The sequence below is a fragment of the Balaenoptera physalus genome (genome assembly GCF_965194825.1).
Source record: "Balaenoptera physalus genome assembly, chromosome: 14".
Classification (NCBI taxonomy): domain Eukaryota; kingdom Metazoa; phylum Chordata; class Mammalia; order Artiodactyla; family Balaenopteridae; genus Balaenoptera; species Balaenoptera physalus.
The window spans coordinates 32,904,230-32,932,223 of NC_138893.1; the positions used below are offsets into that span (position 1 = coordinate 32,904,230).

General features: G+C 43.1%; 2 long non-coding RNA genes across 2 annotated transcripts; one reads left to right on the top strand and one right to left on the bottom strand.

Moving 5' to 3' along the window:
- Positions 1 to 1,567: 1,567 nt before the first annotated feature.
- On the bottom strand, positions 1,568 to 5,130 carry LOC309642834. Its single transcript, XR_014253403.1, has 2 exons — positions 2,197 to 5,130; positions 1,568 to 1,881 (listed from the first exon to the last, which is right to left on the bottom strand). It is a non-coding gene; the product is annotated as an uncharacterized lncRNA (long non-coding RNA).
- Positions 5,131 to 7,434: 2,304 nt separating this feature from the next.
- LOC309642832 lies at positions 7,435 to 27,539 on the top strand. Its single transcript, XR_014253401.1, has 3 exons — positions 7,435 to 14,112; positions 14,208 to 25,606; positions 25,883 to 27,539. It is a non-coding gene; the product is annotated as an uncharacterized lncRNA (long non-coding RNA).
- Positions 27,540 to 27,994: the final 455 nt, after the last annotated feature.

Sequence of the window (27,994 nt, forward strand, 5' to 3'; positions counted from 1 at the left end):
TTATTTCAGGTAAACCTGACTTACAGACAGCACATCTAGGAATGTTCCTTTCACATGTTACTTTTCTGCCTCCAGTGCCATGATCATCCCTGAGAATTCTCCTTGCTGCTCTTCGTTCTCAATCCTATCATCAGGAGGTCCTCATCTACTTGCCTTAGGTTTTGCTTATCTCTTAGCTGTGGGCTGATTTACTAAGTGGTTACCCATCTTTTCCTCTGGGAGGATGACAAATGCCTTGTAGAGCACCTAGTGTTGGTCACATAATTAGGCCCTCAGTAGAGGTAAGTTCCTTTCTTCCCTATAGTAGATATTTGGTGTTTTTGTCCTTCCATTATCCACGCATCCTTCTACAGGCTACAGCAGCTCAATTCACCCTGGAAACCATCCTTCTCCCATTCCATACCCAACTGTCCATGTAATTTGGATGAGGCTGGTCACTCTCCACCCGTCCACCTGCTTTGGGTACGGGCATACGACTTGGGTTTGACCAATCAGTGTTTCCCATCTCTCCGGTCCTGATGACTGGCTGAGAGATGAACACATGCTCAAATTGGTCCAGTGAGAATCAAACCTGGTAATTGGATGGGAGCTGTGGGAAAAAGGGGCACTTTTTTTGGCTAGGGTGATTCAGGTGGTGAAATGTAAGCCTAGACATACTGGAGGCCTCTTTATCTCTAAGAGTTGAGAACCCGCCTGAATTGAAGCCATGACAGTGAAAACAGAGTCCAGGGATGTAGAAAGAGACCTGACAACTTTGTTGAGTCCCTAGAGTGAGTTGAATCTAAGGCTTCTGGACATTCATGCTCCAGGTTAAACTTTCATCCTTGACCCTCAACCCACAGAGATTCTGGAACCAAAAATAAGACACTCTGAGAAAGCAAGGGAGAGAATTTCAAATCAAAGGTAATGCAACTACAGTCTGTAGGAAAAAGGGCAGGGAATGCTTAATGGTTGATTTAGACACAAAGTTCCAGCACCATGGATCTCTCATGCTCTCTTGAACTCTCCCAGAATCTTCCCAGAGTCTGTCTCTAAAATCTTTAACCACCTGCTTTAATAAAACTTGCTTTACCTCAAATATTGGAATAGAAAATAAGTAAAACACATTACATTCAATATTTTTTCTCTAATAATTAACAGCATAAGAACATACGAAGAAATGACTGTACACCTACTAAGACAGTATTGAGTATTCTCCATGTTCAAATTACCTTTTTTTTTTTTTAAATTGAGGTATCGGGCTTCCCTGGTGGCGCAGTGGTTGAGAATCTGCCTGCCAATGCAGGGGACACGGGTTCGAGCCCTGGTCTGGGAAGATCCCACATGCCGTGGAGCAACTAGGCCCGTGAGCCACAAGTACTGAGCCTGCGCGTCTGGAGCCCATGCTCCGCAACAAGAGAGGCCGCGATAGTGAGAGGCCCGCGCACCGCGATGAAGAGTGGCCCCCACTCGCCGCAACTAGAGAAAGCTCTCACACAGAAACGAAGACCCAACACAGCCATAAATAAATAATAAACAAATAAAAAAATAAAATAAAAAAAAAATTAAAAAAAAATAAAATAAAATAAATTGAGGTATCATTGACATATAACATTAAGTTAGTCTCAGGTATACAATGTAATGATTCAATATTTGTTGTTATTGGAAAACAATCACCAAAATAAGTCTAGTTAACATCTGTCACCATACAGCATTACAAAACTTTTTCTTGTGACAAGAACTTTTAAGATCTACTCTGTTAGGAAATTTCAAATATGCAATAAAGTATTATTAACGATCGTTACCATGCCATATATTATACCCCCATGACATATATTTATAACTGGAAGTTTGTACCTTTTGATACCCTTCACCCATTTTGCCCACTTCCTCACCCCCAACCTCTGGGCTTTTTTTTTTTTAATTAATTAATTTATTTATTTATTTTTGGCTGTGTTGGGTCTTCGTTTCTGTGCGAGGGCTTTCTCCAGTTGCGGTGAGCGGGGGCCACTCTTCATCGCGGTGCGTGGGCCTCTCACTATCGCGGCCTCTCTTGTTGCGGAGCACAGGCTCCAGACACGCAGTCTCAGTACTTGTGGCTCATGGGCCCAGTTGCTCCGCGGCATGTGGGATCTTCCCAAACCAGGGCTCGAACCCGTGTCCCCTTCATTGGCAGGCAGATTCTCAACCACTGCGCCACCAGGGAAGCCCCCCAACCTCTGGGCTTTTTAAAAACTATGCTCAAAATATGGGTCCTTACTAATGTTTTATACATTATTTCAAACAAAATGTATTTCAATTATGGGAAGGCTACAGTAGGCTTGGTGATTTGATCTATGAATATAATCTTCATGTACTATAATGTTTTTATTAAAGTTTTGATTTCAAATAATTAGCCTACGAATGAATTTTTAGAATACAGGCTTTGAGAATTACTTGTTTCTCTAGTTTAGCATTTGTTATCGTACAGGACTTCATGTATGCTATGTACTAAGGAATGCAAGTTCAATGTTTAAGGGAGAAAAACAACTATGTAGAAAAGCCAAAATGAGCATGCTTTTGAGCTGCGGTAATAGAAGTCCAATGTCTGGCTCAAGAGAGGTGACACTCTGCGCTGGTCACACCACACAGAGCATCACAGGGAATGGTCAACTGCACGGTCAAACCACAGTGAGGGGCTCAGCTACAGAGCCAAATGCTAAGGACAGTGATAAGTTGGTGAAGTCTGGAGAAGAGTAGTGGCACACTGGGTCATGGGAAACTCTGACAAAAGTCAAAAGACCCAGGAGGTTTTAGTATGGAACATAGAGGACTTGCAGAGGACATGTGGTCATTCAGTGGGTGATGGGTTCCCTTATTCTGTGTAGTTTCAAGGGCAGAACAAAGCCAGTGAGTGGAAGGTGGAGGAAGACAGTATAGACTCCCGGGGATGGTCACAGTTGGAGGGCTCAGCCTGACCGGCCACCAGGAGACTCCAGCCAAGCAGTTAAGAGCTCCAGCTGTGAGGTTAGATGCCTTGGTTGGGATTCTGCTTAATCCCTTGTGACTCTGAGCAGATTCTTCATTCGCAAATTAGAACAATGATAGTACCTACCACATAGGGATGGTGACGTGAGTTAACAGATGAATGCAGAAGTCTTCAAGAGTGTGGCAAATAGTAAGTTCGGGGATCACACTTAGCACAGTGCCAGGCATAGTAGGTGCAGGTGTGCAATTACTTGTTATTGACTGAATGAATGAATGAATGAATGCATTAAATTAATGGATAATTCCTTAGTTTTCGTCCATCTGTGAGTCTGGTGCCTCATCAAAAATAGCAGCATTTTCTTTTGCTTTGATGTATATCAACTCTATTTTTATGTGTTTTAAGAGAAGTGTGTATATAAAATATTATTTGTAATCATATAATATATATAAATATTATATATTATATATAATTCATATATATGCATGTATCGATATACATGTACATATATAAACAGTTTATGTGTTTTAAGAGAAGTGTGTATATAAAATATTATTTGTAATCATATAATATGTATAAAATATTATACATAATATATAATTCATATATATGCATGTATCGATACACATGCACATATATAAACCGTTTAAAAGTATAGAAAATCAAGAAGCAGGAAAGAAAACACCCATGATCTCGTCCACCAGAAATAATTACTAACATTTCCTTTGACTCTTTTTCAATGTATTTGTTTACATAGTTGGATCAGACTATGTATAGATTTGTGTATCCTGTGTGGGTGTTTTTGTGAGTTTTTTTTGGCTTAACGTTGCGTGATAATTTGATTGCTTTTGGAGATGCTTTTTAGTGTTTATTTACTCCTTCCTTACTTCAGTCCTGAGCATTCGCTGAGCACCTACAATGTGTTCAGGTCCAGAAATAGTGATGGACAGGGGGCTCGCTGTTCTTGTCCATTTGCCAAGAGAGACGCTAGATGGGTTCGTAACAGCGAATAACTGAGTGTTAAGCAATTAGAAATCTCTGCCTTCACCATCTTCATTGAAACTCTTGCCCCGAATGTGTATTATCAAAAGTTAACATGTATTTCTTTTTGCCCTTGGACTAGAAAATCTTCCCCAAATAACTAGTTCCTTTGCCTTCAACAATGCTGCCTACCCCCTCCCCCCCCGTAACCACCTGGGTTGCTGGGAGCTGCCAGTGTACACGCAGAGCTAACTAGACATGTTCCCAGACGATGCTTAATTAAATCCTTTAATTATTAGCCACTCACCACATTTGCATCATTCCCTAGTGCTTAGCGCCAGACTCATTAAGGGGAGGAAGCCAGCCTCCTATTTGCCCAGATTACTGCCTCTATTAGAGTTTTGTCGGATTCAGGAAAGTTGGAATTCTGAAAATATTTTTTTAGAACTCACCAGCATTTAGCTTGATATTAAGCAAGTCTTGACACCTTGAAAATGCCCTTTATCCAAATCGATAAGTTAAGCCTAGACTTCAGGTTGAATCCAAATATAGCATTAGCTTGCTCAAACCGTTGAGCTGCTCACCGGGCAGCTACAGGTTTGGAAGGCAGGACTGGTGTTAACACCTCCATTTTACAAATGAGGAGACATCGTTAGAGCACCTAAGAGGACAGCTGACTCTTCCCCAGTGTCCACGCCCCCAGTAAAATGTTTCAAAGCATGGCACAGAGTAGGGCCTGAGTGCCCTGTCCTGCTCCAAATGAGAAAGCAGGAGACCTGGAGCTGGGGCTGCCATAGGTGGGTCCTTCCAGTAGTGCCCTCCGTCCTCCCTCCTCAGAGTCCCCAGGTGCAGCCAGACACAGCACCAATGGCCGCCTGTAGGCACCCGAGGATGTGGCAGAACCAGTGTAATAAAAGCTACTGCATGGGAGCAGAGAAAGTATTTGCAATGCTAAGCACAGATACTGTGCTCCAAAATATTTTTTAAATAATGAATTTCATTCCGCATATGCCTGGTCAGTGTTCCTATCTCTGAGGCCTTCCCTGACCATGGTATCTAAAATAGCAAATTCCCTGGGACTTCCCTGGCGGTCCAGTAGTTAAGACTGTGAGCTTCCACTGCAGGGGGTGTGGGCTTGATCCCCAGCTGGGGAATTAGGATCCTGCATGCAGCGCAGGGTGGCCAAAAAAACAAACAAACAAACAAACAAACAAAATAATAATAAAATAGCAAACTCCCTCCCTCCCACCTGAGCACTCTCCCATAGGCCTGCATGACCTACTTTTTCTCCTTAGTACCCGTTACCCTATTACATACGAGAAGACTTTTGGTTTATTGGCTTATTGTCTGACTCTTCCCCATCCTCCTTTGCCAGAAGGCAAGCTCAACAGGGCCGGGCTTTGCTGTGTTCTCTGCTGAATGCCCAGCTCCAGCATAGCTCCAGGACATGGTAGGTGTTGACTAAATAGTTGTTGAATAAATAAATGAGTGTGTGAGCAAGTTCTAGAACCTTCTGAAATTTGCAGGTAATGGAGTTTGCCTTAGGGACCTTTTATTTATACAAAAATACTTCATTAGGAATGATTGTTCTCTGGATAAGATGATGTGGGAGCATTTGCCCAGGCTTGTTGTCTTGTTGTAAATCATACTCAGAGAAATGGTTCCTTCATTCTTCAGACATTTCACGAGCACTGTTTACGTGCCAGGTATTGTGCTGGGCACTTGGGATTTTAAGAAGTGAATGGGACGTGTCTCCGCTTCCAGACTAATGGGTAGGAAAGACGAGTAAGCAGGTCATCAGAGTAGAATGTGCAGTGATGGGGGTCGTTCAAGCTGCTGAGGGAATCTGGGAAGAGAAGCGAGTAACTTTACTTAGGGGGGTTGAGAAAATGGGTTTAGAGAGGAGACAAAGAGGAGAACTGAAGACATTCCAGGCAAAGGAAAGAAGGTATAAGGGCAAGACACTGACAAAGGGCAGGACTGCTATGCATGGTTGTACAGGTTGTGCACTGCACAGCTCCAGGTCTGTGTGTGGTGGTGAGGGGGACATTCATATTGTAGTCTATGTGCCATATGGTGACCCTGTGAGAGGACAAGGCAAATTCAGAGAATAGAGAAATGCGGAGGAGCCGGAAGGTAGAGTAGATTTGAGGGAAATAAGGAAAATGGCCAGGGGTTATGATGGGAGGTGATGATATCAGAATGTGAAGGGCCTTGTAAGCGAGGTAAGGAGTTTGAAGTTTCCTGTCTAAACCACCCAAGGCTAATGGGACAAAGACCAGAGATAAGAAGGCTCAAAAGGAAAAGGGTGGGACTAGAGCCTGGGGGATTTTCTTAAGCTGAAGGAGCTTCTGTAGAGAGCTGGCAGCTTCAAACACAGGTGAGGGGCACCTGTCAGGCAGATGAGAGGTTTATATGAGAAGAGCAAGGGCAGGGCCCGTGGACTCCAGGCTGGGGATCAGAATCGATAGTTGGAGGCAATGTAAGGATTAGGGGAGAGTGATGTCCTTGAAACAGAGTGAAGGGAGTTTTGAAAGTCACTTGTGGCCAGCAGTGCCGAATGCAGAAAGATGAACTCGAATGAGACGGAGGATGGAGTTTGGGACTGCTCATTTGGGATTTCACTCACTGGGGCCCGGTGGGAAAGTCAGACTGGGAGGAACTGAGCTTTGGAGGAAAGCTGAGGAAGAGGAGACAGAGGCAAAGAGACACCTCAGAACTCAGGGTGTTCCTGGCCCACCTGGAAAGGACATCTCACCACCTGGAGTCGGAGGCTTACAAGCTTTACTTGTCATCTCTCCTTGAGCTTTGGGATTATTATGTGTGTGAATATATTAGCCATAATTCATTCACAAAATATACTGTCGTGTCCACTATGCCAGGCTCTTGAAGGACATGGCAAAATGGGACAGACATTGTGATTTTTACCTTCTCGAGGGAGAGGCTGGATCATCAAGACCCCTTCTGACGTTGCACCACGACCTCATCCTCAGCTCCCATGGAAGCTCTCAGCTCGGGAGAAGCCCCACATTTTACATGTGGCGGAGCCTCAGGGGCAGCTGTCTCGTTGGAAGGTGTAACTGAGGGATTTATCTTAAGACAACATGCATGTAGCAAATGCACATATAAATTTTGTTTCACCAGAAGTATAGTTTGTATACTTTTAAAAAAGTACTAATTTTCATCTCTATTGATTGTTGATTTGGGGAGGGGCATGGAGATGGAGAGTATAGGGCTAAAGTCCCTCTCACCATCCCTTGGTACCTTGCTGTCTTAAACTCATTTATCCTATCTTCTGACCACACCACTGACCATCTAGATTTTACACTCCTGTTCTCACAATTCGTGTTCTTTTATCTTACCAAAATCTTTGGTCCCTTTACCCTCCATTTCCACCATTCTCTCACCTCCCTTTTGTCTGTCTTCTTTCCTTAAATGTTGGTCTTCCATCCTTGATATTCTCCTCCATTTCATAGTCTTTTCCTGCCTATTTCCTTAAATGTTGGTCTTCCATCCTTGATATTCTCTTCCATTTCATAGTCTTTTCCTGCCTTCTTTCCCCCCATCCCATATGTTGTCCATATTTGAGTGACTCCCAATATCCAGGGCATCTCTCTCTCTCTCCCTCTCCTGAGTTTCAGGTCCCTTTAATCAATTGCTTCTTGATATCTCCATCTGGATGTCCCGCTGCCACTTCAAATCTCATAGGTTACCAACCTCTGGCCCAAGCAGAACTCATTTCTCCTTTTGAACCTTAACCTTCTCATCAATTCCTTTCTCAGTGAACTAACTGCCAGTTCCCAACAGCCCAAGCTAGAAACCTGGGCTAGTTCCTTGACACTTCCCTTCTCTGAACTCCACATCCATAACCTGATTATCAATAGCTGTGCTAATCCTCTCTCTATCTGCTCTCTCTTCTCTCACGGCCTCCTACTGAAGCCATCTTGTTTCAGGTCCTCATTCCTGGCCTGGATTGCTGGGATGGCCTCCAAAGTGGTTTCCTGGTCCCCATCTACTCCTTCCTCCATGAGCTTCCAGAGTTGCCTTCTACAACAGCCATCCATCTGGCCCCTCTCTCCTTAAACTGCTCCCTGGGCACAGCCGCCTTTGTTAGCCAGCCCTGTGGCCCTTCCACGGCCCCTGCTCCCCCTTCCAGCCTCATGGCTGGCCGCTCTGTCTCCCCCTCTGTGTTCACACCCTGCCATCCTCACCCTCAGCTCCTCAAAGCTATACCACACGCTCGGCTCACTGCTTGGGCTTTGTACAGCCTCTCTCCCAACCTGGAGTGTGTTTCTGCATCACTCCCCCTGAGCGTCCCTGCTTCCCCTCCACGAGGCATCACGCTCAGGTATCCCGAGAACGTGGTCACACCCCCCCCACCTGGCCTGACTACAGGTGTCACCCTCATGGGCTGGGTTGCAGACACATCAAGGGCACAGATATTGCCCTCTTCACTTTCACAGGACATATTTTTGGCAGCCCATTCAATAAGAATTGAATGAACAAGTGTGTATTTCCTTGTCTGGAAGCCAGCTTTGTAGATAAATTTGGGCAGGTGATGCCTGTCTCTAGACATCAGACTCCTCATGGAAATGGATTGAATTCAATCATCTCTCGCCTCCCTTCTAGCACTGACTATATAAGAATTGATTCCAAAGGATTCTGTATCCAAGAAAAAGAAATATTTGGCTTCCCATTTCTTTTTCTTTCAGAGGTTTATAATCTTAAGTTGGAGCTTAAATTTATATGAATTTAAAGTAAACACCACGGCAGCCGGTAGAAAAAGACAAAACCTTCAAGAGACAGTGACTCGTTTTTTTAATTAAAGCATATCCATCACTCTATTCTTCTGAGTCCTTTACTCTTAAATCATCATTTGTGAAGGGATCTTGAAAATGGATATGGTTTTCACTTGAAAGACAATGGTGGGGGGAGTGGCGATGAGCAAGTGGAAAAGAATGGCTGTTCCAAACCCGGCAGCCAGGCTTGACTGTTTCCAAAGGCCCCCTCTGATTGTTGCCCACCCTCCGCATCCGTGGCCGTCAGTCAGCAAAGACGGGGGCAGGGCTGTGGAGTGTTGGGACACGCCCCCCCGGTGGCTGATCGGTGCTGCCCCTTGGAAGGTTAACAACGTTGAGATTAATTCCTGCTCCAACCCACAGCCGCGTGGGCCCCGCAACTCTGCCCCTCACCCTCCCTTGGCGGCATCTCCCTTGGCGGCATCTCGGTCCCTATGTCGCAGGTCGGGGAAGATGGATGAGTAAATGGGCGCTCGCTCCTGGCCGTGATGGAGGGAGCGGGAGGCCCGGTGACAGGCCTGATAGGGAGGCGTTATTCGTTATGTGCAGTGGACTCATAGCACCTCAAAATGATGAACTCGAGGAGAAGTTTGACACCATCCTGAAAAGCTCCAAGGCTGAAAATCACCTTCGTTCTCTTCCCAGCTGTCCTTCCCGACACTTTTCGCGCTCTCGGTCCAGGTCTAGCCTCGCAGTGTATTGCACCTTACACATGGGATTCGTCTTCTCCTGTCTGACATGTTCTGTACATCTTTGGAGCTGCTGACGTTAGCTTCTCATTACCCCGTGTGTCCCGAGGGCTGGGTTCCAGAAGCAGGGATGCCAAGTCACACTGTGGGACACCCTAAGTCTCAAAGGGAGACTTTCCAGGGAAGCCCCCAAGTTCATGAGGTGCTCCTTCCATAGAAAGCCCCAGCCCGTGATGCTGTTTCTGACCGTGATTCCTTTCTGATTGCAATAATTTATTTTGCGATGAGTGAACGATTTGAAAAAAATTTTTTTAATTTTACTTTCCAATGGTAATATTGTAGTTTCTAAAGATTATCAGAAATGATTATTAGTTGACCAGGTACAACCATGGGGTTTTCTGTAATCGAATCACAGTGGATTATTCCCTCTTTTTTGGTGGACTTCAGTAACAGCTGTATCAGGGCTCCTGTCTAGATGGGCACTCCATGCAGTTGAGGCAGATGTGTACAGATCCTTCTTATCTGAGGATAGTTGGTTCTAGAAAAAGTAAAACCGCTTAAAACCAAGACCAAAATTGTCATATTACATAATGGAAAATAAAGAATTTAAGAACCATGAAAGTAGGTTTACTTAGAGTAAGCAGAATCTAGGTTATTGTGCAGCACTGTGCTGACTTCTTAGTATGAACAAAGAATGAATCAAATCTTGGGGCATCTGAGGCATAATTTTTTCTGACAAAACTGTCTTGCTCTCCATGGATGACTTTCATAGCACTAGATCACAAAGAAGCTTATTCTGGCAAAAATATAAGAGGCCATTTCTCTTTCCTCCAGGAATCTTCTTCATCCTTGGCTATTTATATCTCCCATTGTGTCATCACTCCAGATGATTTTTTTCATCATTTGTTAACTGGTCCTATTCTACCGTTTCCTTACCTATCAGTGATGATGGCTCTAGTCTGAGCTGTTCTAATTTAATCATAATTTTAGCATTCTCTATGCATGGTAATGCAATGATATATTTTTCTAATTTTATAAATAGTCCATTTGTCAGTTTGTTCATGTGTTTGTGTTCTGATAACTTTTCCTTACTCATGAGACCTCATAACACAGAGAAACTAAATACCAAATGTCTTCCCCGCAAAAGGAACGAAACACAAGACGTGGTGGCTAATTGTCAAGTGAGTGGTCCAGACGTTTGTGCTCTGGGTTTGCAGGAGAAGATTTTTTTGTTTTTAATGAATTTTTCTTTTTAATTTATTATTTATTTATTTATTTATGGCTGTGTTGGGTCTTCGTTTCTGTGCGAGGGCTTTCCCTAGTTGTGGCAAGCGGGGGCCACTCTTCATCGCGGTGCGCGGGCCTCTCACTATCGCGGCCTCTCTTGTTGCGGAGTGTAGGCTCCAGATGCGCAGGCTCAGTAATTGTGGCTCATGGGCCCAGCTGCTCCGCGGCATGTGGGATCTTCCCAGACCAGGGCTCGAACCCGTGTCCCCTGCATTGGCAGGCAGATTCTCAACCACTGCGCCACCAGGGAAGCCCTGCAGGAGGAGATTTATGCAGCCCGATTCCTGTCATGATAGAGTCTTTGGAGCACTGTGCCTTGCCTTGTCAACCCTGGGCTCATAATTTCCCGCAAGGTCAAAGCTGACGGCCCATTTTACAGATGAGCCTCAGAGGGTAAATGCAATTCACCCAAAGGCACATACATGCTGGTCAAGGCCAGGGCTGGGACTCCAACTAGGTCTCTTCATTTTAAGAGCATTGAGGGAGCCTGGGAGGAGGGAGGGAGCTTAGGTGAGCAGAGAAAAGGGAGGGATTCTAGGTGAGGGACCTGTGGTGGAAATAAGCTTGGAATACATCAAATGATGAAAAATTCAAACAAAATAGTAGATGTGGAATATGTAAAAGGGTCTTTAACTTTCTATGTCAGATGACTGGGATTTTGATGTTTCATGGAAGAATCTGGGCAAGCAGCTGAGACATTGCCTTTATCTTTACTTCCCGGACTGTGGGGAGTTCCATTGTACCCAGCCCTTATCGCCTGTAACATAGGCTCAGCAAACTCTTGAAGTTAAATGGAAAATAGTCTTTTTATCCTGCAGCAACCAGCCTGCCAGATAGTATCTAGATAAGGCACCCAGGATCTTTCACAGTGCTTCGCACACAGCAAATGGTTTTTGGTAATAAAAACCGTCAATGTAGAAAGAACTTGGAAAAAAAAATCTTTTGAATTGTTATTTTTCCCTGAGGTCTTAGAGGAAGAAAGAAAGTTTATTTAAAGGAGAACGCTTTTCCATAGACTCTAGTAGCTAGTAATTTGGGCCTGTAAAATGGTATTCCAATGACAACCTGCCCCAAATGTCTTGAAAATCACTTTTGACCCAAGGAACAGGCTCCAGGAAGCCACTGTTGATATATTTAAATGAATCCAGCTGGATCACTCTAATGTATTGACCCTGGGGATGTGGAAGGGACCCTGGGGACAAGGCTTGAAATCGATCCAATGCATTTTGAATAGAAGTTTATTTTATTGCTACTTTTATTAAAAGCCCTAAGACCAACCTGCTGCAGTGGGAACACACTGATGGCTGGCCCATGAGTCCCGGATCCTTCTGGTGCCTCCATCAGTGGGTTGAGCACAGACCCTCCTTAGGTGCGGGCTACTCCCTGGCACTTCCCTTTCAGTGCCCTGGATTGGAAAAAAAAACTAGGCATAGCTCAAGCTTGTAATCATTTTCACGAACATCCCTGAGCAAAATCTCACAGTCACCTCCTTTCTACTTGCCCACAGAAGGCTGGATGGGACCTTGTTTCCTCCCCAGCTGGCCTTGCATTCTGTCGACCACCATCACTCCTCTGGCCTCATGTGCTACTTGGGCTCAGCCCCAGGCTGCTCCCAGCGTCCCAAGGAAGGAGCCTGTGGGCTTCCTTCAGGACGCCATGACCGGGGCCCAGGCCAGGCAGCCGCGCTCACCCCCCTGTTTACCAGTTTGGGGCAGGGATGGTACCTGAGCTTAGTCCTGTCCTCACCTGCCACATGGGCCCCTCTCGATGGCTCGGCCTTTTCTTTTCTGTGGAACAGTGTCGGCCTTTGGTGATGGTGGAGAGCACAAGGGTAAGCCTTGTCTTTCTCAATAAGCCAAAAAAAAAAAAACCCAAACAAAACAACCCAACCCACTTTGGACAGGCCACCGAGATGTGATGGATATGAGGGTTCTGGTGCTCACGAGCCAAGAACAAACTAAGGAAAAGCAGGGCCACGAGGGAGGCAAATAACTGACAAAGACAAAAATGGTCTTTGTGCAGCCCGGAGCCAACCAAGCGGGAAACCGTTGCCGATGAGTTGCCCAGAACAGGAGCACCGCCCAGACCCGCCTGGCCAAGTCCTACACTCTGGAGTAATCTTTAGCAAAGGAATGAGGTCCCGATGCCCCAGGGGTCTGGAAGAACTTTTCAGGCATGGTCCTTCAGAGATTCCTGGAAACCAAGGATTTTGTCTGTTTTTCTGATGTCCGGGCTCTGGTTTGAAGGACTCTATTGTGAAGAACCCACTGTCACCCTAAAGGATGGATGCCCATGGAAAATGAGAGGAGCTACCCATAAAAATGCCCATTGTAGTCTCAAAGGCCACCACCCAAACACAATGGAGTACAAACTGTTACACTCACACCTTGACTTGGCCACGCAGCCCACGTAAAACCCAGGTGACCTAATGCTGTGATTGAGTTCAGTTAGGCCGATTGTTACCGATGTAGCCTTGTCTTAACAGAGCCATGTTGCAAAAATAAGAGCAATCCTTTTTTCCCAACCTTCCATTCTTGAATTTCGTGACCAGAAAGGAATTTTCAGAGGTTATGTTGTCCATAGTTCCTTAGTCTAAACAGAAATCATGACGTTTAAGATAAACATTAATTGGATCCCTACCATGTGCCGAGAACTGTGCTGGGTGTGGGATGGCTGCTCTTCTCTAAGGACTGGATAGTCTATTGAAGGAGACACATATGTACACAATGACGATGTCATGCGACAAAAGTTATCCTAGATCTATGGCCAGTCCGAGCAGATACCTGTCTCCTTTATTTTGCAAATGCCCTAGCCAAAGCGATTGCTACACTCTTCCTTGGGAATGCACGCCAAGTAGAGCAGCAGGCCCAGAGGATTTCATGTCTACTAGGCTCGTTCCTAGGCTTTCTGCCTGTGGCTGATGGGTTGATGGGTTGAACTGGGCTCCTCACCAGGACAACATACCTTCCAACTCTCTTGATGCTTCCCTTGTCACCCTGGACCAGGTGAGAAGATATGAACAGGCCTTTTGAACCCGCCCAGCCCACAGCTCATGCAGGGGATAAGGCAGAGCTGACTTGGTCATCTGTGACGCTTATAACAAGGCCCAAGGTGTTCCACCTCCACCTGGCACGTTGCTCTTCCTAACTCAGTGGCTACCTTTAGCTTTCTTCCCAATACCTTGAAAAAAGCCCCTCTGGTCCAGCGGTCCCCAAACTTTTTGGCACCAGGGACCGGTTTCGTGGAAGACAAATTTTCCACGGATGGGGGCGGGGGGCGGGGGATTGTCTCGGGATGATTCAAGCACATTACATTTATTGTGCACTTTATTTCTATTATTATTACATTGTAATATATAATGAAATAATTATACAATCCACCATAATGCAGAATCAGTGGGAGCCCTGAGCTTGTTTTCCTGCAACTAGATGGTCCCACCTGGGGGTGAGGGGAGACAGTGACACCTGAAGTGTGTTGTTTATGTCTAGTCTACTCCGTAAGATGCAGCTTGTCACTTGCCACTCCCTGATAGGGTTTTGATGTGTCTGCAAGCAGTTGATTTATTATGGTCTCCGTGCAGTCAAACCTCTCTGCTAATGATAATCTGTATCTGCAGCCACTCCCCAGAGCTAGCGTCACCGCCTCAGCTCCACCTCAGATCATCAGGCGTTAGATTCTCGTAAGGAGCGCGCAACCTAAATCCCTTGCATGCGCAGTTCACAGCAGGGTTCCTGCTTCTATGAGAACCTAATGCTGCTGCTGATCTGACAGCAGGCGGAAATCAGGTGGTATTGCGAGTGATGGGGAGCGACTGTAGATACCGATGAAGCTTCGCTCACTCGCCTGCCGTTCACCTCCTTCTGTGTGGTCTGGTTGGGGACCCCTGCTCTAGTCTATAGAAGAAACTTTGTTGCTGAAGGGGGAAAAAAATTCTCTGTTTGCACTGATCTGCATGGAATTTTGTGGTCAGATTTGCTGCAGTTCATTTTTTTTTTGCTTTGTGCCATTTTGAAAGCAGCCGAAAGTGAAACCCTGCTAAGATACCAACCAACATCTCCGCCCTTGGCTGCAACAGGAAGGACATCTGCCAAGCCTAGCCCCCTCTAGGAGATAGATCTTAGACAAAACCAGGAACTGTGCTGCCATAAAGCAGGCCCATCCTGATTCCTGGCCACCTCTCCATGGGCGCTCGTTGACACTTGCACAGTTGTGCTGAATGGGACCCTGAGTGATTCAGAACACTTTCTCTCTTCAACTTACTGAAGGTATTTGTGGTATTGCATTATCGGGAGAGGGAATCACATCTAACATTCTAAGGAAAGCCTTTCAAAAATAAAAGCCGAAGAACGTCCCACGAAGCACTGGCTCATTCTCTTAGCTGCCAGAGGATGTGTCTGCACTTACTCCTTAGTTAATCATGAATGATTGTGGGTCGTTCAGGTCATTAGCGCTGTCTTCAGATCCATAATTTCCATTGCATCTCTTGATCTTGAGCGGGGAGCATCTCTTCATTGTCACATGCATGTTTCCCCCAAGCAGCAATTTTGTCAGGGCTTTGTTTGTTTCCCTAACAAAAAACCTAAATGTTATTTCTGAAGATATTGTAGATTATTGAGATTTCCCTGTAGAAATCTGAGAAGCCTGCCTTAATTGACACCAGCAAAATATTTGGCACTGGGGATTTGCAGCTTCAGCTAGGAGCAAATGAAAAGCTTGTCTTTGCTATAAAAATTTCATATTTAGTGAATGGTCCAATTCATATGCAGAGTCAGAAGCTAGAATTCCAGGAGGATGGTTCTATCTTAGGTTTTAATTGATTCTTTTTTTTTTTTTTTCCCTGCCTAGAGATGATTGACTGTGAGATTTTTTTATTTAAGGGAAATATCATTGTGAGTCTTCCTAATACTGTTTCTCTGAGGCGAAGTTAAAAGTGCTGTGCAAGCATTTAAATGCTACAGCACTTTATGAGTTAGAACATTTTAGAACATTGATTTTTACCAAGGCTAATTAGATATCACTGGGTCAATTATAAAGCAAGTTCAGAGGCTATCCTATTTACCAGGGAAACAAATCTTTGACAAAATAAAGTGTTTGGGACAATGATTTGAAAGATGGATGTTGCCACTGTTCCCTCCCAAATTCAATTGGAAGATTCCACTTTGATATGTATTAAATATTGGGGTTCTGCATAAGATTTAACTTGAAAAGGGGTTGCTTAAAATGTTTAGTAAAACCATTTTCTATGGAGTATTGCTTTGGTCTTTCCAAAATTTTTTTATCACCTGTTTTCTCTTCTTAAGCACGTATACCCATTTTCAAAAATATATACAATGGAATACACTCCAACCCAATCTTATACTCTGTGTAATACCCAGCCCTCTTAGCCAGTTCACCTGACTTGGGAAACATGGCTTAAGTCAGACATGTAATTTGATTGGCAGGAAAGTGAGCTGTGTGTATAGACTGTACTTTGCTAACAAGAGTGCCAAGCTTCAAGAAAAAGAAGAGGAAGAGTTTCCCCTTACAAAGAGATGACCATTACCTGACAGTTTTATTCACTGGTAAATCAGCAAGATGTAACTCTAAGAACCATCTATACCAAAGAGTTTTGACTTCTTCAAAATTGGAACCTTTGGCAAGGACTCACTCATTCTAAAGATGCAGGCATTTCTTTTTGAAAATTTCTTCAGCACCTATGCCACTAAAGTCATCCTTATTGATAGCACAGCACAGCTCTTGAATGATACATTGGATTTTAGGGGACCCACCAGAAAGCACGAAGAATCAAATTGGATGGATGAGGTGGTCACCAGCCTACATAATGAAGTTGTAAGTGAAAATATACAGAGGTCGGTTTTGCCCTGGATTCATTAACTGATTCTGAAGAACTTACATTGAAAAAATTAATTCATTCTTCCAGTCACTGCTTATTGAACCTCTTCCCCAGACAAGTAAGTTCTCCCTAGCTACTATCTCTTACTGTTCTTCAATTAAAAATATTTTGCCTCTTAGCCAATGTTACTCATTGATTTAGAGCAACTGTTTCATGTCAGTTACTCAAATGAAAATTGAACTATTGCTTGAAGGGTCTCAAATCTTTCCTTAAGCTGCCGTATTTAAAACTTAGGCTCCAGAAATTTTGCTTGCGTTCCATAATATTTGGGAGGTTGACCACAGTCTGCAGTTATTCTGGGCTATTTTTAGAACACAAGCTTATGCCAGCACATTATTTACATTGGTCAAATTAGCTGGCTACTTGCCAGGTGGCCTTTTTCTTTTCTGATATGCTGACATTACCTTGATTCTGCTGCTCCGAGGAAGGCCTAGGTTTCTTGTGGGGGGACATGTGCTATATAATTGCAAAAGAACAATAACTATCTCAAACATCTGCTTACATAATCCATTCCTTTTTCTCAGAAAGGGCCACAAACACAAGCTGAATTTTTTTTTAATCTTTTTTTTTTTTCATGATAGTAATCATGTTGCCAGACTCCTGGGGCGCCGAGTAGATTCAGCTAACCAAAACACAGAACGAATTCTAGGAGACCATAAGGATGTCAAATACAACACCATTCCCTTTGTTTCCACAGAACTATGTTCATATTGATGGTTTGCTTTAATTTTCTTGCTTGTAAAATATGCTGGCGAGACATGGGCCTGTCTGAAATGTAGGGAGGGAGACTAGATTTCCAAACTCATGGAGTGAAATGAGATGGAGCTTGTGAAAGCACAATGCACAGAGCAGGGAAATGGCTCTGTAACGTTTTCTAGCTGACCAAGTGTTTTAAATATCAAACTGGGAACATTACCCAAAGTTTCAACACATTTCAGTGTATTATACACTACATGCCATTATTAGTCATTTCAGAACAGCTTGAAAAATTGCACAAAGTTCAGTGGATGGCCCAGTCCCGTTAGAGTAATAATATAGCTGAAAAAATTCCTCCATGCCTCCTTCTTTCACGTGAGAACCTTCTTGCACTTTATAAATTTGACTTTGTTAATCCTCACAGTTTCGTTGCCCGGTTGACACGTTTTCCAGACTTTCAGATGTCTCTCTCTCTCTCTCTCTCTCTCTCTTTCTCTTTCTCTTTTTTTTCCTTATGTAAGGGTGCAATAGCAAGGCCTACATTTCAGAAAATGGATGCAGTCCTTGACTTTTACCCATTCTAATATGATCATTAAGTAACCCTGGAGAAAAGGGAACACTTTGAACAAGAGATGCGAAGCAGATGTAGCTTCAGAAGTAACATTTTAAAATGTGCATTGGATATGACGTCTTCACATTTCAGAAATCGTCAACACAGTGGATTGTTTAAAATATATGAAGTGAGATTTAACAGCTGGGGAACACTTGTTTATCTACTGCGTAGTGTTAAATCCCAATAAATGTTTTGAACAACGAACTGGTATGTAACATTATCAAATAACTCTTTCTATGAAATGAAGCTTTTTAGATCTCATGGCACAGCTGAGTTTTGTAATATCAAAGGATTATGGGCCACATGTTAATCCAGGATAACATATAATCACATAATTGTTATAGCTGTATTTCAGAAGTTGTTAACTTTAGTATGCAACTTTATTTTATACATTATGGTAAGATATGCCTTATAGTCTGGAAGCAGGGCCAATCAGAGAGCCTCAGATTTTGGAGTAGAGCTACTTGCTTTGGCCAAATCATCCATTGAGGGAAAATAATCAGAAGGCCTAGTTGGTGTTTGTCATCAACACTACCTGTTTGGTTGACCAGATATCCATTTTTTTATCTTGTTGGGTTGGCTTGTTGTAGATACCATTGTAGAATGGTGTCTTGGATTTTAGTTCTACCGGAGACCACAATAAGGCCCAAATTCTACTAATCTGAGTCATTTCAATTCAGATGTGGGCCCTCATGTGATGGTAAAAAATCATCTTGCCAGTTTTGTTTTCCCTGGCTCTTACATGAAGATTATGAAAGTCTCCTCCCCTGGAGCCTATTATATAGTGTGGGCACTATACCCCAAAAATTGATTGGGAAAAAAAAAAAAAGACAGTAACTAATGTCAACAGCAGGTATGAAGCTCATGTCACAAAAATCTGATGCAAGAGATACGACTTCTTCATTTTTCTCATTCTGGGTTTTGCCTACGAGGTGGGAGGGGGCTGATGAAGTGTCAGAGGGGTATAGGTGAGCATGTCCAGTCCCGGATCCATCTCTCCACATAGGTACCTGCTGATTCCTTCCTCACTTGGGCTGGCTCTTGGTCACTGGCTGGTGTAGACCTCTGCTCCTTTACCGATATTCCCATCTGTAAGACCACCTCAGGTCCTGTAGCTCTCTTTGTTGCTTTCATACCTCACAGGAACCATTTCATGGCTGCAAAAGCATTTGAGGAATAGAAAATTTGTGAGACTAAGTCCCCATCTACCTAGAGATTCCACGCTGCCATGTCTTTCCTTCCCTGGGACTGGGTCATAGGTGTCTCCTGGTCTTGGATCCCACAAACTGGGGATTGATTCCTTCCTAGGACTGGAGTTGGAGAGATGGAGTAGGAGGGAGTTAGGGTCTTTATCCTGAGCCCCTCTGGTTTTTACCCTCTAATCTGACTCTTCTGGCCTCCAGGAAGTCCTTTTCTGTTCTTGGGGGTATTATACTTTTACTCATGAAGTATCCTCCTTAATCTTTTGAGATTAATCATCTTCTGTCCTCAAATTATCTAAGCTTTTGAAGGAAAAGACAAATTAGGAATGAGAGAAGGAAATTCTGGAGAAAAACATTGTTAGATATTTTAAAACATTAAGCTAGTACACATTTATGGATTGCTTGTAAGCCAGGCGCTGTGTTTACAAATAATATTTTATCCCATTTTTCAATACCTTATAACGTAGGATCTTTAGCTTTAAAACACACACACACACACACATATACACATATATATACAGACATCTAAGCTCATAAAGTTTAAGTAACTTGTCTAAAAACCAGTAAGTGGGAAAAATGAGATTTGAACCAGACTTTCTTGACTCCAGAGCCAAGAATCTATCCCCTAAAACAGTGGAATCCCTAGAGATTCTGATATGACTGGTCAGGATGAAGCTCAGGCATTAGGACTTTTTTTTTTAAGTTTCCCAAGTGATTCTGTTCAGCCAGGGTTGGGGGCCATGGCCCTAAATGCTGTGCCCACAAATCCAAGCACTGTTTCAGAACAAGTATACCTCACTTGAAGGTATCTATTAGAGATGGATCTTTGGTTTTCATTCCTTCTTGTCTCTGAAAGGTGAAACTCTAGCCAGAGGAATCATTGACATCATTGGGGTTTTGAGCCACAGAATGTATACCTTACTTCATATCCTTTTGTGGCCAAAATGATTTCTGAAGGTTCGCAGGTTAAGATGGACCTCTGGTCATCTTGGAATTCAATGGCAAAGAAAACCTTCTGAGGACAAATGTTTAGATTATATGTTTAAGCTCTTCAAACAGAGAGAAAGGGGCCGAGGAACAGGCACAGTGATGTCGCTTGGAAAATTTATTTGGAAAAAAAGTTTCTTTAGAACATTTTCTGAGGCGGGGAGGGGAGTGGGAGGGCTATTTTTACCACTTCCAATGAAATTCATAAATGATCTTCCAAAAAGGCTAATTTTGTAGGGGGCCGGAGAAGTCAGTTAAAGGCCTTAAATAAGTTGAACTTCTTTACACTTAAAGGCCATTCTCAATCGTAGCCCTTGTTAAAAGTTAAGCTGGGAAATGTCTCTGAGGAGAAATTCAAGCTTTACTTCCAGCTTGGACCGGTCATGAATGGTGATTATCTGACTGTAATTCAAATCATATGTGCTGCCCTTGTTTTTTGCCCTACTCGAGATTATTTTTCCCCTTTTAAATAGAGCAAAATAGTCCTTGGCTTAAGGCAGACCTGTTCACATAAAGACAGGAAATGAGATGGTGTTCCAAGACCTGAGACTGCAAACCAGATTTGTAAATCTCCAGCGAAGATGAGACCTGGTACAAACGCATCTATCATGAGCTAGATCATCCTCAATTCAGCCTTCCCCTGGTGATGCATGAATGAATACATTTCAAAACTTGAAACTAAAATTGTCAGAAAAATACAAATGTGGACAAAAGAGAGTCAAGTACTTTATATTCTAGTAGCAGAGACTCACTTTGTATACAGATGGGCCTAATTAGGCTTTTGTCTCTGAACAGCTGAGTGAAGCGTGAACAACCACCGTGTCTCTAGGAATATTTCCCAGCATCTCAGTGTTGGATATCATTGTGGACAATGTGTGTGAATATCTGGTTTTACTTGTGTGAAGGTTTTCCATGCATTTGGTGTCTTTTTCGGCAGAACTTTAGGCCAAGTGAGCCAGCATGGCCTGGTAGGGAGAGCTTGTCATCAAGAGTTACTACACAGCGGTGGAGGTTCTGCTCTGTCACTTACTGGTAGTGATGTTAGAAAACCTGTGCACTACGTCCCCTACATACGAACCTTCAAGCTGCGAACTTTCAAGGATGCGGATGTGTGTTCACATGTCCAATCATGTAGGTTAGTTGACATGTCTGGCATACACTGTCACGTGTGTGCATCCTCTACTAGTGGTTGTGCTTTTGTGTACTTTACAGTGCTGTAGAGAGTACAGTAGTACAGTATCTTTATTTCAAGCCCAGGATATCCAGAAGAGAGCGTAAAAGCAGTGGTGATGTGGCTGGTACTACTGTACTTTTCAAGGAACTGTCCTGTAAGATTAAAAATGTTTTCTTTATTCTTTGTGTTTGTTTGTTTTTTATGTATTATTTGTGTGAGAAGTATTACAAACCTATTACAGTACAGTACTATATAGCTGATTGTGTTAGTTGGGTACCTAGGCTAACTCTGTTGGACTTAACGAAAACATTGGGCTTATGAATGTGCTCTCGAAATGAAACTCGTTCCTATGTACCGGTCTTACATATGTGATTTGAGTCTCAGTTTCCGTATGTGTAAAATGGGGACAACAATTTGTACCTCCCAAGGGTCATTGTGAGGTTAAAGTAAGTCTACAAGTGCAATTTACAGAGCATCATAGAAACACTAGCTATTGCTACTGTCAGAGGTCATTAGGAGGATGCTGGAGACTGCAAAGGAAATAAAAATGTGCCTTGAAAAGGGAAGAGTGAGATAAATACCCCCAGCCTCCTCCTTGCTCTACACAGGTGTATAGCCATCAATTACTCGACCCTTCTGTGCTTTTCTTTTCATTGGCCTCGGAGTTTTCTTTGGTTTTCAAAGTTGTTTTCACTGATATGTACCAGATTCCTTTAAAAGGTCCTCAGTGTTCTGGAAGTTTTAAGACCCTGTTCTAAAAATAGATGTTTTTTTAAATTTATTTATTTATTTATTTTTGGCTGTGTTGGGTCTTCGTTTCTGTTCTAGGGCTTTCTCCAGTTGCGGCGAGCGGGGGCCACTCTTCATCACGGTGCGCGGGCCTCTCACTATCGTGGTCTCTCTTGTTGCAGAGCACAGGCTCCAGACGCACAGGCTCAGTAGCTGTGGCTCACGGGCTTAGTTGCTCCGCGGCACGTGGGATCCTCCCAGACCAGGGCTCGAACCCGTGTCCCCTGCATTGGCAGGCAGACTCTCAACCACTGCGCCACCAGGGAAGCCCTAAAAATATATGCTTTATCCTGTGTTGCCAAAGGCAATTTTTTTTTCCCTCTGGCATGCTCATGAAGTATCAACTGGACTTTCCAGAAGTTGCCTCTAGCCGTATTTTGTATTCCGCAGCAATTGGTCAGCACAAGGCCCTCCGTAGCTCCCGTCTCGCCAGCCTATCTCTGCTTTGTGTGTGCACGTGAGATACATTTATTTGGGTGTATGTCCTTGTGCCCTTGCTCATTACCCTCATATGTTTATTTGGTCAAATCGACAGAGCAGTAAGTACAGCAGATCTTTTGGATGGGCCTTTATACTGCATATTTTTAATGGAATGTTGTAATGTACAGGATTATTTTAAAAATTCACCTATGTGGCAACGTTTTCTTCTGACAGTTTCTGCCCCAATCAGCACAGGACAGCTGTCCCTGAAGCAATGAGAACATCATCCGGTTGCTGCCTTTCAGATACGTTTTGGGGTGCAAACATGCCCCTCCTAAGCTGTGGGAGGAAAAGAAAAGAAAACAAATGAAAATAATAACAGCAAACTAAAGCATCATCAGGCACCATTCAGGAAGGTTAGAGCAGCCTGACTTGTAAACGTCTGAAACTCAAGGCTCTCCCCGTGTTAAACATTAAGTTCCTTGTCTCCTTTGGAATCATGATGGAGCCAGGAAGCAAGAGAGTCAACAACAATTAGGTGGAAGAAATACCTCCATTATTTCTGGGATACTTCCTGTTACTGTTTTAACAGTGTTACCGAGATGTCAAGCCACGGCAGACCCTCAGGTGGTGTTCCTTGTGCAATTTTGAAGATGGGAAGAAGCACATGACTTAAAGCAAAAGGTGTTACAGAAAAGGGCTTCCTTGGGAGGCATTTTACCTATTTCAGGTCACTAGGGCACCCTTTGAGACATGATTTTTTTTTACAGGGTGTTAAGCCACGTGCCTGGGTATCTCCCACATTCTTTAACTACCCTTAGAGGAATGCCTGCGTGTAATCTCTAGGATTTTCCAAAATGAATCCCAATGCCCTTTGGATCATCAGAGACCTGGGCACTCAGCAGAACAAATTTAGCCCTTAATTCTTCTGCTGTAGAGTCAGCAATGGCCACGTACAACCTTGCGGCTGTTGGTGAGGGTTTTCAAAAAATCTAATTTAGCACAATGGATACATTCCAAAGAAAGGGGGAACATGCCTGGGTCGGGTTTGTTTTTAACAAAGGGAGCCCTGATTTTGTTAAGGATGACAACTGAGGCATCTGCAACTACAAGCAACGTTTTTGTGCCTTGTTCCAACCAAAATTTTCCAACAGATTTTTAATGTAATTTGCTCCCCTCGCAATGAGAAAACCAGGATGAGAAGTCAGGTTTCAGCAAAGAATAATAATCTCTTTGCAACTCAATTATGAGTAATTGAGAAATGGTTTTTGCACTGCAAATACTCAGCCCAGTGCAGCGTAGAGGACGCCAGGCTTGGGCGGGTGGGTGTGGTTCTCAGGCATCTGCGGCTGTACTTTCTTCTGGAAGAGCCTCCTTATCATCTCTGCAGGCCAGTGTCAGCTGGGCTTCTGGTGTGGCTCCCTGTGGCAGGTACCAGGGCACCAGCCATCTGCAGGGAGGAAAAAACTCCGTTCCTTTGGAATAAATACATGGAATAATGTGCTGCCTCATTGTCATTTCCATTTGGGCTTTTTGCACATCCTCAGGTAAACATGTCTTCTCAGTTGAAACTACTATCAATTGTGACCACAGAGGAAAACTGGAAGGGCATTTTACTTACTTGTTCAGAGCTTGAAATAACACCAGATAATGCTTAAAGGGGAAGAAAGAGGGGCCCCGTTTTCTCTTGTTTTGTATCATAAGAATGCTTTTGGCAGAGTTCTGGAAGTTTTTACATTAATTACAGTTAATGCTGGCTACCAGCCTAAGCATTTACATGCCTCGTGTTACTCACTCCTTTTATGCTATCATCCAGATCGAGTCTCAGACAGGCCCAAGTTTATGCAGATAATAAACCGAGTCAGGAGTCAAATCCACTAAAAGCATTTTGCTGAATCTGAGTGTTTACTGGTAAAGCAAGGTCTTAGCATCCTCAGATCATCGAGGGGACTTTGGCCCATCTGCCGCTCTCCAGATCATCCTGTTCGTCAGGAGGGAGGACACACTCTGGACAGAGTGACCTCCTAAGCCTTTTCCTTTCCATTTGGCCTTTTGCGTGAGCCGGGATTTTCATGGCTTCCTCTGACATAGATGGATTGCTCAAACTCAGCCCAGAAGAACGGGGACAGGTTATATTCAACAAGACTGGGTTGGTTAACACAGCCTTTTCCAGTAGAAAAGTAGCAACCTGGAAAATATGTTCCTTCATGCCATATTTTCTTTTCCCCATTTCCAACATTTGAATCATTTATTAAAGAAAGGAGCTGTTCTTTTCCTTGCTTTCCTAGGACAATATGTTCTTCAAAAATACGAAATAGTGCAAAAGCCAAGATTTGAGGCCCAAGCAAAGCCACCCACAGAATATCCTAGATAGAAGCCCGGGGTTCTCTCCCATGAGGTGCCAAATGCCACAATTGTCTTATATATGCATTGAGTATATGTGAAAAAAAGTCCGGACTTGAACTAACTGAAATGCACAGTAAATGTGATTAACGAATGATATGAAATTTGCTGAGTAATTAATTTTGTAAACGTACATGTAATACAAATTCAGAACATAGAGAAGGGCACCCAGTGAAAAGGCTTCCTCCCATGCCCTCCAAAGGTCCATTCAATTCCTTTCATTTAAGGCACACTAATGCGACCAGTACTTTTCCCCACTTTCTTCCCTCCCTCCTCCCTTCCCCCCTCCCTCCCTCCCTCCCTCCCTTCCTTCCTCCCTTCCTTTTTTCCCCTGTTTAAATTTAAGTGTAATTAACTCAATCTTCTTTTCAGTTATCGTGAAATAACTGGGATTCAAATCATCATCGATTCTCCCACCTAGATTTGCTGTTGAGGTACTGAGGTTGTCTGATAACCTCCAGCAGAGTACCTCAAGGCATTTCACTTCTATTAACATTTATTAAGTATCTGCTCTGTTCCAGACTCTGTGACAGAACAGCCAGCTCATGGTGTCAGTCAAGTCAAACAGCTGTCAATTAGTTTTTAGAAAATTGACTGATAGCCAAAAGTTCCAACTGGAAGCTAGATAAGTTAATTAGGAAAAACAGATAGATAGCATCAGCCAAGAGAACCCTGACAAAGAAGAGCAATGAGGGGGGTGGGCCTCCCCCAGACATCAAAACATAGAGAGTGGCATGGACATATATACGCTACCAAATGTAAAACAGATAGCTAGTGGGAAGCAGCCGCATAGCACAGGGAGATCAGCTCGGTGCTTTGTGACCACCTAGAGGGATGGGATGGGGAGGGTGGGAGGGAGGGAGATGCAAGAGGGAAGAGAAATGGGAACATATTGTATATGTATAACTGATTCACTTTGTTATAAAGCAGAAGCTAACACACCATTGTAAGGCAATTATACTTCAATAAAGATGTTAAAAAAAAAAAAAAAAAAACACATAGTAGGAAAGCTCTATGGCCCAAACAGCTTGGTATTGACATATGAATAGGCAGACTAATGGAGCAGAGTAGAGAACCCAGAAAGATCCACTTGCATATAGAAACTCAGTATATGAAAAAGGGAGTATATCGAATTGGTGGAAGAATGGACTTTTCTACAAGTGGTGTTGGGATAAGCAGATAGCCATTGGCAAAACACAAAATTGGATCCATGCCTCATACCATATAGGAGGTTAAACTCCAAGTAGGTAAGAGATTGAAATGTAAAAGCTGAAACTATAAAATTATTTTTTTTTAATATTGGCAAATTATTCCCTAACCTTGGAGAGTGTGAAACTGTCTGAACTATGACTCAAATCCAATTACAGTAAGAGAAAAAAATTGATAAACTTGGTTGTATTGAAATTTTTTAAAATGTTGTATGGGAAAAAAAAAATCAAAGAATAGAAAAAAACAAACAAAAATAATTGCCATGAGTTAGATAAAAAGACAAAAGACAAACCAGGGAAAATATTTGCAACTTATATCAAAAATAAATGGTCAGGGCTTCCCTGGTGGTGCAGTGGTTGAGAATCTGCCTGACAATGCAGAGGACACGGGTTCGAGCCCTGGTCTGGGAAGATCCCACATGCCACGGAGCAGCTGGGCCCGTGAGCCACAACTACTGAGCCTGCGCGTCTGGGGCCGTGATAGTGAGAGGCCCGCGCGCTGCGATGAAGAGAGGCCCCCGCTTGCCACAACTAGAGAAAGCCCTCGCACAGAATCGAAGACCCAACACAGCCAAAAATAAATAAATTAATTAATTAATTAAAAAAAAAAACACACACAAAACACAAATGGTCGGTAACCCTAAGGTACACACACAAAAAAGCTTCTAAAAAATAGAGGAGAAAATCTCAAACAATTCTACAGAAAAATGGTCTGGAAATATAAGCGGACAATTGACAGAAAAAGAAATGCAAATCTCTCTTAAAAGTATGAAAAGATGCTCAAGTTCATTCATAATAAATCATTGTAAAATAAAGACTACACTAAGATACCATTTCTCATCTACTAGATGCCAAAATCCGAAAGGTTGATTACATGGTCTATTGGCAAAGTGGTGGGGAAACAGGGACTCTTACATGGTGCGGGTTGGAATGTGAAATGGTTCAAGCCCTGTGCAGGAGACTTCGCCACTACCTAGCAAAATTGCACATGCATTTACCCTGTGACCCTGCAATTGTACTTCTAGGAATCTCCATAATACCCCGGCCAAAATATGAAAAGACAAATGCACAGGGTTACTCACTGTAGCACTATTTATAAGACTGGAAACAACCCAAATGTCCATCAATAGGAAACAAATTGAGTAAATCATGGGACACCCACATAACTGAGTAATGCACAGCTATAAAAGGGAATGAAGATCATCCCTGGGTATAGCTGTGGTTTCCAGGGTATGTTCAGTGAACAAAGAAGGGTGGAAAAAAAGAATAGTATGCTGTCATTTACCATTTATGCTACTTGCTTATATTAAGAGAACAATGAAAGAATAAACCATACATTGAAAAAAATGGCTACTTTGGAAGAAGGGAGGAACTAGTGTGATGGTTACAGAAATGAAAGCCAGCCTTGTTAAATCTATTCTGTTTTGTAGATTTGACTTTGGAAACATGAAAATGTTATAATTATAAAACAAAATTTAAAAAGCAATCTCTAAGAGTTGAAAATAAAAGGAAACAAATAAACCTAACTGTGTATTGAACTGGTGGCATAAGCAAGGAGAGAGGAACTCCTCCAAGTGGCTTTTAAATGTGGTAATTTAACTGTATGTCCCTGGTGAGTATATACTCTTAAGGGCCAAAGGACTGCAAAAGGAAGTCTTAAATTGTTTTCAGTAATCACATTGTTGGTCCTAGTGCTTATATTATTATTCTGATACTGTTTTAAGTATGGTATGGGATAAAGCAAATAAATAATTATGTTGGAGTCATTAAGAAATGGGATCTTGGCATGAGTATAGATAGATACAGTTGTAAGATCAAGAAATTTAAGTAAAATCTTATTAGTTCTGATTTTGAATTAGGAGTATGAACTCAGATAGATAGATTTTTTTCAAGCTCTGTCCAGTCAAAG